We start from the raw sequence: 9,636 nt of genomic DNA on the forward strand, positions 1-9,636 counted from the left end.
TAGTTTGTAGCTCTTTTTATTTACTACATGGTTCAAAAGATGAATGTGTGAAACAGAATTTTAAATCAGCTAATAAGCACATAATGTACAAAATGTCATTTATGACAACATAAATGTTGGGGGTAAAGAGCTATATTGGAGCACAGAATTTATATGTTACTGAAGCTAAAGTGGTATCAATTCAAACTCGATTATTATAAATTTAGGGTGCCGTAATAAACTGAACGTGCTCCTTCCAAATTCATGTACTTAAAATTCTAACCTCTGTGGTGATGATGCTAGAATTTGGGTGATGAATCCTTACAAATATTTTACATATATTTACAAGTATTAACTCAAATGTTTCGGAGACCTTGGTGAAAATGTAAAACTTGAAACTCCTGCGAGATAGCTGCTGTGGTTTGGATGTGTATCCTAAAAGATCATGTGCTGGAAGCCTAAAACTCAAATTCATACTATGACTTGGAAGAAGACCTTGGGGTGTTAATTAGTTGAGGTAAAAAGGTAGGCCCCAGCTGGGCGTGGTGGCACACGGCTTTAATCCCAGCACTTGGGAGGCAGAGGCAGGCAGATCTCTGTGAGTTCAAGGCCAGCCTGGTCTACATAGTGAGTTCCAGGGCAGCTGGGGCTATAGGGAGACCCTGTCTCAAAAAGCCAAACAAACAAAAAAAAAAGGTAGGGCCCCATGGTAGGAGTAGTGGCTCTAAAAGAAGATGGACCTGGAACTGGAGAGACAGCTCAGCAATTAAGAGCATTTGCTGTTCTTAGAGGACCTGAGTTAGGTTCCCCACACCCATCTCAGGTGACTCACAACTAACTGCCTGTAATTCCAGCTCTGGGGGGCCCAATGCTCTCTTTGGGCCTCCATGAACAGAGAGAAGGGGGGGGAGAGAGAGAGAGAGAGAGAGAGAGAGAGAGAGAGAGAGAGAGAAGAGCGAGGTATTTAAAAAAAGAACACAGACCTGAGCTGGTGTTCTCCTGCCCTCTTGCCATGTGATACCCTACATTACATTCTGGTGCAGCAAAATGTCCTCACCAGAGCGGGTACCTTCACATTTGATTTCTCAGCCCCTAAAACCATGAGACATGCATTTATTTTCTTTATAAATTATGCAGTTGTTGGCATTCTGTTACAGTAAAAGAAAATGGATATGATGGTAACTTAGGAGAAAATCTAACTGACCTTTGGTTTGTAAATACCATTTAGACACAACACTAAAATGTGACCCATAAAAGAAAAAACTCGTAGACAGAGCTTCATTAAAACGGAAAGCTTCCGTCCTGTGAAAAATACTGTTAAAAGAATGATCTGATAAGCCATTGACAGGGAGAAAATACTTACAAAAATATACCTGAGTTGGGCCTGATGGCACAGGACTGTGAATCTCAAGTTCTTAAGAGGTCAAGATAGGAGAATCACAAGTTCAAGGCCAGCCTTGGCAAACTTGTGAGACCTTATCTCAAAAATTAAAAGTTTTTTTTTTTAACCCTGGGCATATTGCTCAATGATAGGGTGTTTGTCTAGCCTGTACAAGGTCCTAAGTTCAATGCCTAAAATTACAGAAAAAAATCACACAAAAAAATCTCTGATAAAGGACTAATATTCAAAACACATAAAGAACTCTTAAAACTCAACAATAACAAAACAATCTAATTTAAAAATAGGAAAAAGATATGTGTAGATACCTGAACAAAGAAGGTACACAGATGGAAAATGAGTGTATCCAAAATATACAAAGAACTTAAAACTCAGCAATATATGAATAAACATATTTTCACAGATGATACAAACTTTTGCAAACTCAACAAGTAATTCAAAGATATAATAAGTAAGCACTTAATCTTCATAGACATAGTCACCAAAGAAAATGAATGGATGGCAAATAAGCTTATGAGAAGGTATCCAACATCATATGTCACTGGGGAATTTTAAGTTAGATATGACTAAGTTGCCACCAAGAACCTCTTGGAATGGCTAAAATACAAAACACTGAAATATCAAGGGCTGACAGTCTCATGAGGTAACACTGCTTGTGGGAATGCAAAATGGTACAGTCGGTTTGGAAGATAGTTTGGCAATTTCTTATAAAGCTAAACACAGACTTAACACGTCTCCCAATTGTCCTTCTTGGTATTTATCCAACAAATTTGAAATTTTCTGTCCACATCAAAATCTATACATTTACTACTTTCTTTACAATTTCCCCCCAAAAGGAAGCAACCAAGCTATTCTTGAGTAGGTGAATGGATGAATGAACTGTGGAGCATCTGTTGAAGTTTGGCTCTCTGGTGTCCCTCAAAGACCCAGGTGTTAGAAGTCCTGGTTCCTGGCATGATACTATTGGGGAGAGGCAGAGCCTTTAAGAAAAGAGATCTGGTGGAGGCCTTCCAGTCTTTGAGGATGTACCCTGAAGGATGCTGTTCCTCTTTCTCATCTCCAATCAAGAGCGGAACAGTTCTGCTCTGGCGTGCATTCCTGTCGTGATGTGCAGTCTCACCACACTGAAAAGTGATGGGAACAATTGATCATGGACTGAGCCCTATAAAACAATGAGCCAAATGGGTGTTTGTAGTAATAATGGAAAGATGGTTAATACAACAGTCATCCAATAGGGCATTATTTCAGAAATAAAAAGAAAATGAGATATTAAAAACAACAAGGATATTTTTATCATTTATGTATTTTATTTTTATGTGTATGAGTGTTTTACCTGCGTATATGTATGTGTACTACATGCATGCCTGGTGCCCACAGAAGCCAGATGAGGGAGTCAGATCCCCTGGTACTGGAGTTACACATGCTTTTGAGCCACCATAGGGATGTTGGGAACCAAACCTGGGTTCTCTGAAAAAGCAACAAGTGTTCTTAACTACTGAGCCATCTCTCCAGCCCAAACACTGAGAATATTTAAATACAATTTTTTTAAATGAAAGAAGCCAATTTGGAATGGCTACATATTGTAGGATTCCAACTATATGTGACATTGCAGAAAAGGTGAAATAGGAGAGAGTAAAAAGATGAGTGGTTGGCAGAGACTTGAGGGAAGAATAGGTGGAACATAGCATTTTCAGGGCAGAGAAACCATATGATACCATAATGGTAGCTGCATGACATTACATATTTGTCAAAACTCATAGAAATATGCACTACAAGAGTGAAACCTGGGCTGGGAATGTAGCTCAGTTTCCATGTGTAAGGTCCTCAAGCAAGCAAGCAAGCAAGCAAGCAAACAGATATCACCATTAACAACAATAATCAAAGAATGAGCCCTAATGTACTATAAACTTCAGTAATGTACCAATATTAAGCCATCTTTTTGTGTGTTTGTTTTTTTGAGACAGGATCTCCCTGTAGCCCCAGCTGTCCTAGAACTCACTATGTAGACCAGGCTGGCCTTGAACTCATAGTGATCCGCCTGCCTCTGCCTCCCAAGTGCTGGGACTACAGGCATGTGCCACCATGCCCAGCTGAACCATCTTTTTAAACAAATGAGCCCCATTAATGCAAACTGTTAAAACAGGGTATGAAGGAAAGGTGTGTAGGAGCTCTGAATTATCTGCTTACTTATAAACTTAAAACTCCTTAAAAATTGAAGGGTTTTCAGTATTTTTCCAAAAGAAAATAAGATAATATTGCGTATTGCATAGTGTATTAGTTCACTTTCTATTACTTTAATGAAACACTGAAAGCTGAATAACTTATAAAGAAATGAGGTTTATTTTGTTAATGGTTTTGGAAGCATGAAAGCCCAAGCAGCATGATATGATTCTAGTGAGGGCCTTCTTACCTGTGTCACATCAGAGCAGATGGTATCATGGTGGGAGCTTACATGAGAAGGAGCTATCACATGGAAAAATAGAAAGCCAGAGAGGGACAAGGAAAGACTGGAGCCCTATAAGAACTACACTAATCCCTTCTGGGGGCATATGCTCACAGTTCAGGACCTCCGGCTAAACCCCATGTCTTAAAAGTTTTACCATTTCTTTCCTTCTTAAAAACAGATCTATTTTTATTTTTATTTATGTGTCTGTGGATACCCACAGAGTCCAGAAGAAGGCATTCAATCCCCTGGAGCTGGAGTTATAGGTAGTTGTAAACCACCCAAAATGGGTGCTGGGAGCTGAAATTGGGACCTCTGGAAGAGCAGTAGGTGCTCTTAACCACTGAGCCATTTCTCAGCCCCTCCCTCTTTTTAAAGATTCATTTTACTTTTATTATATGTATGTATTGTGTATGTGTTTGTGCATGTGTATGCAGGTGCCCATGGAGGCCAGAAGAGAGTGCTGGATCCTCTGGAGCTGGAGTTAATAGTTGGTTATGACTACCTGATGTGGGTGCTGGGAATGGAACTCAAGTCTTTGGCAAGTGCAGTATATAGTCTTAACTGCTGTCATCTCTCCAGCTCCTCCACTACTTCTTTTTCTTTTTAACAAAATTTTATTTTTATTTTTATGTGTATGAATATTTTGCCTGCATGTATGTATGTGTACCATGTGCATACAATATCCACAGTGGCCAGAAGAGGATATCAGATTTCCCTGGAACTGGAATTACTGACAGTTGTTAGCTGCCATGTGGGTGCTGGGAACCAAACCTGGATCCGCTACAAGAGCAGCAAGTACTCTTAACTGCTGAGCATCACTCCAGCACCCCCTTTTCCCATTTCTTAATATCACCAAGCTTCCGACCCATGAACCCCAGGGGGACAATGCAGGCCGTATACATACCACATCGCACAGCAAACTAATTCTAGTTTATTTGTTTTGTTTTTGGTTCAATCAAATTATTTTTGTTGATGTTATTTCTGTGCAAATGATACGAGGTTTGTTACAGCATGATTTACTGACTACATACTCTACTAGTTTTTCTTTAGGGATTATTTCTACCGAATCAGTTTTCCTAGGTCAGGATATACATATCAAAACTTCAAATCTGTGTTTCATTCCATGATACTTAGCTAGTGATCTTTTTTTTTTTTTTAAATCATGCTTAGTTTTAACTAGTCAGTTTTTGTAGAATGTTTGTACCCCCAATTCTTTCTTTGAAACTGAGTCCCAATGTGACAGTATTGGGAGATGGGGTCTTTTGGAAGGCAGTGAGGCTGGAAGAGTGGAGTCCTTGCAAAGGAGATGGCCACAGAGTGCTTCCTGCCACCCTCTGCCAAAGTCCTGACATGGGAAGAAGACAGCTGTCTAGGAACCAGAAAGTGGTTCCTCACCCAATCTGTTGCTGCTTTGATGTAAGACTTGCCTGCTTCCAGAACAGCAAGTTTCAGTGAGACATACACTTTAGCTTTTTATAAACCATTTCGCTTATAATATTTTATCAACGCAGTCTGGAAAGAATGGGATACTTTTACTTTGAGTAGAATAATATTGCTAGTAATATTTCCCATGAAGGTCAAAGTGTTCCTGAAGTCAGAATGGTGGGGTTCACGAAGCATTGCACTCTGATTTACAGAGCTTCAACTTGGACCCAGCCTTTTAGGAACATGCTGAAAGACTTCATAGCCTCCAGCCCCCATTCTTCCTCCTTACCCCTCCATTATGAACTAGGGAAGGATTTTCTCAGGTGCGCTTTCAAGGTTAACTATGGCTCTGATCATTCTACTTGGAAACTGAAAGTTAGGTTCCAGTTGCAGTCCAGTTTGCTTATCTCTCAGAGAAACAATAAACACCAAGCAAAGAGAGACAATGGTAAGTAAATAAATGGCTAGTTCTCCTGAAAACCATCTTATGTCCCCCTTCGTTCCCTTAGAGTTTGCTGGAACTTTTCATGGTCTTTATTGTCTCTTATTTGTAAATACAAAGTTTCAATTATTTAAGGTAAAAATTCAACAAAACAAAAAGGCTAGAATACTTAATCCCTCTCCCAGTCAAGAGTGGCCATCTAATTTCCAGGCCACTGAGATGTGACTGAAGTGTGGTGTGAGACTTTGGGGAGGAGCTTAGGTGGAGCTGAGATGGCCCCCAAATCCTGCCTTTATTTCTCCTGCCTGCCCTTTGCAGTGCAGACATGGAGCTGCCCTAGTAGCAACATCTGATGGGACCAGAGACAGTTCTATCTTTGACTTTGACAATGAAAACCACATGGCTGGGACAGAAAGGTGGATGGATGATCTGCGAACTTACACAGCAGTCTGTCCAAGGTCAGACTATATTGCCTGTTTCCAGAGTTCTTTTACATAAGGAAGATCTCTCTCTCTCTCTCTCTCTCTCTCTCTCTCTCTCTCTCTCTCTCTGCTATTTGAAGAGTTCTGGTAAATTCATACACTAAATAAGGATATTTAGGTTAATAATGGACCATGCATGTTACTATGGTCCCATAAGCTTATAATGGAGCCGAGAGAGTCCTGTCTGCTCTGGATGGCATGGCTGTTGTAATTAATGTCCTAGTGCAACGCATTGCTCACATCCTCACGGTACTGTCAGCATAACTCTTTCTGCCTTCCTGTCCTCCAAAGGTAGCACATGCAATTATGTACAGTGGGTAATACCTGTTACTGATAATAAGTGACTGTTCCTGGCTTATGCATTTACTGAACTGTACTTTGTATTATTATTTTAGAGAATGCACCTACTTATTAAAACAAAGCTTACTGTAAAACAGTATACAGTGCTATGCAGGCAGCAGCCTCATATATGTTGTTTGCTTTTACCTTACTTCCTGTTTGTGTGGAGAAGTCATGTTAAGTGATTGGTCTGTACCATTTAGGTTTGTGTATACTCTGGTGTTCACACAGGGATGAAATCACTGACAGCACATTTCTCAGAATACGTCCCCATTGTTAAGTGACACATGACTGTGTATGTAGCCATGGGTCATACTGACCAGAGACTGAGTTTTATCACAGTGTGATTTAGGACAAGGCATGTCCCTTCCCCAGGACATCTCCATGTGCATAGTGGTGGAGACGGTGAGTCCATGTGCACGATTCTCAGATTTGGAGCTGTTGCCTGGCCAGCATCAAGCCCTTTTCTGTTGGGAACACTACCTCAGGTTTTCTTTGGGAAACTATTCCTCCTCCACTTTCAATCCTAGTGCATAAGCAATATGACCACTTTCTGTTTCCAGTGATAAACATGTGACCCAGGCCCAGCAGGTAGGGGAAGCAGAGCTGGCTTCCTGAGACCACCCTTGCCTGTGGATCCCTGCTGTATTGATCTTGCAGGTACAGTGAGGCAGGAACCCGCCAGCATGCTTGCTTCTTAGTCCAGGTACAGAGCCTCTTATGTGTGCCTGGCCATGGACACTAGGCCTCCTGTTACTGTTGGTGTCCTCTAGCATCTCCCTGAGTTAGTTTCTACACCCACGAGTGTCTGAGTCACCGCAGCACTCTGCCCTGTGTTGATGGAGTCTGACGCTGCAGCTTCACTAAGCACATGCTTACTCGGTTCTGCCTCTAACCTCATAATGCTGTACATTTAGAAAGTCGAATTCCAGAAAGAGACAGAGACAGGAGGTTGGTAGAGTCCTCAGGAAAGCTCTATTCCACAAGCTGAGTAAGAAAGAGGTCTGCTATAGGGCAGCGGCATCCTGTCTTCTAGTAATTTACCTAGCAGCCCAGAACAAGGGCAGGAGGAAACCCGAGACTCCCTAAGGTCTCCAGCAGCCTCAAGAAGACTGTCTTGGGGTCCTGCGTTCTGCGTAACTGGAAATACCATGGGCCTCTCCACTACTGTGGATAAGGGCTACAGGACAGAAAGCCTGCTTTCTCCTATATGAATTGGGGGGCATGGAGTGGGTGACTCCAGAGGTTCCACATGCTCGGAAAGCATCTGTCATCCTGAGTTCTCCATCAATGGTCCTTATGCTCTGAGGCTTTGGAGAAATGCCTTTCACTCCCTGGAGGCCCTTAAGTGTAGGGAGAGGCTTGGAGCTTGGACAGATAAGGACTCACTGCAGGCTGTAGGAGAGAAGGTTCCAGAGAACTGGATCCTGAGCCTGCAACAAGATCATTACTTGCTGGGTCCTTGGGGTGCTCGTTCGGAAATGGGGGAATCACTGTCTTTGCTCAAGTGGGCACTACTCAGGGTGCGAACTGCACTACCCAGGGGGTGTAGGCAAAGAGAAGCTGAGGGAGGCTCCTCCCACTGCCACACCTTGGGAAACCACGACCTTGAGGTCGCATAGACAAAGCCTGTGATGTGTGCTGTGAGGCTTCTGCCTGGGTTGCAGTGCTGGAACTGGCTAACAGAAGCTGGCAGCCTCCTCTGTCTGTGATGCCCTGGGCTATGACTAGAGCCAGGAAAGAGTCCTGCAGCTGTCAGCTGTCACTCTGGCCATCCTCTTGCATCAAGGCTAACTTGTACCTCCTGTTATCACACCCACAGCCTGAGCAGATCAGAAATAGGAAGTGGAGAGGGTTCCACAGTCTTCCCTTTCATTCATTCAGCAGCCAAGCCCTTGGCACTGACTCATGCCTGGCACCCTGGTGGGCTCAAGCATGGGGGGCTGAAAACCACCAGATGGCCTTGACTCCAGCGCGAGGCCTGGAGCAGATGCACGAAGCAGGCGTGGAAGTATATATGAAGGAAAAGAGGGTGTGCTAGAGGAAAACGAAGCATGGAAGTAGGGGGTGGGCTGAAGAGACGCTGGGCTGGGGGGGATGGGAAGGCCTCACCGAGATAGCATTTAAGCTGTGAGCGGAATAGAGAACAGCAGAACCAGTGGGGGCCAGCCTGCACACATCTGGGAGCTCTGTGTCAGTAAGAAAGCCCCACTGGGACAGACTTTCAGACAGGAGGAGGTTAGAACAGCAGCCGGTCAGGGAGTCTGAGGAGCTCCTGGGTCCAGGTAATTTGTTTTTCTCATAACATGAGCACTGTTAAAGTGCAGTTAATCTTTCATAGTTCCCTGGACCAGGATCCCGGCGTGGCTTACCTAGGAGCCTCTGCCTCAGGTCTCTCAGGATGCTGGCACTGTGGTCTTAGTGGAGCTGGAACTGGGAGGGTTTGTTCATTTGTGTTCATTCACGTGGATCTGAGAGCCCGTGCTTCTTTCTGACTGCTGTCCTGAGCTCTCCCTGGTTCTCTGCATAGAGTAAGCCTGAACACGGACCATGCCTGACTCTTCAGCTAGGGGGTTCTGACATTGAGCAGGAGGTAAGACAGGGCTGAGATGGGGAGAGGAAGGGGGCAGAATGGAGAGAGATAGAGAAGATGGGAAGGAACACATGGGAGGGTGCAAGAGAGACAGCCTTTGCCAACTCAATCTTGGAAATTGCAATATAATCAGTGATTATGGTACCCAGAAGTCCTATGTGGAACTCCTCATTCCCACAGTAATGGCATCAGGAAGTGGACCTCAGGGAGGTAATTAAATTATAAGATTAGGGGACCCCAGAGAGTTCTCTTTTTTCTAGCTCATGAGAAATTACAGAAAGAAATTGGAAGTCTACAATCCTGAAGTGGGACCTCATCAGAATGCGTCCATGTTGGCAGTCTGATTTCAAATTTGCAGCCACTGGTGCTTTGAGAAACACATTTCTGTTACATGGAGCCCACCCATTCATGGCAATCATATAACTCACACCACTCCTGTGGGAATAACCTCCCGTTGTTTTTGTCATATTTCATTGGTCAAAAGTGTTTGTGTGGTTTGTGTGCACATGCATTCATGGTATGCATGACTGT

Source organism: Nannospalax galili, unplaced genomic scaffold (genome assembly GCF_000622305.1).
Source record: "Nannospalax galili isolate Female #2095 unplaced genomic scaffold, S.galili_v1.0 scaffold263, whole genome shotgun sequence".
NCBI classification, from domain to species: domain Eukaryota; kingdom Metazoa; phylum Chordata; class Mammalia; order Rodentia; family Spalacidae; genus Nannospalax; species Nannospalax galili.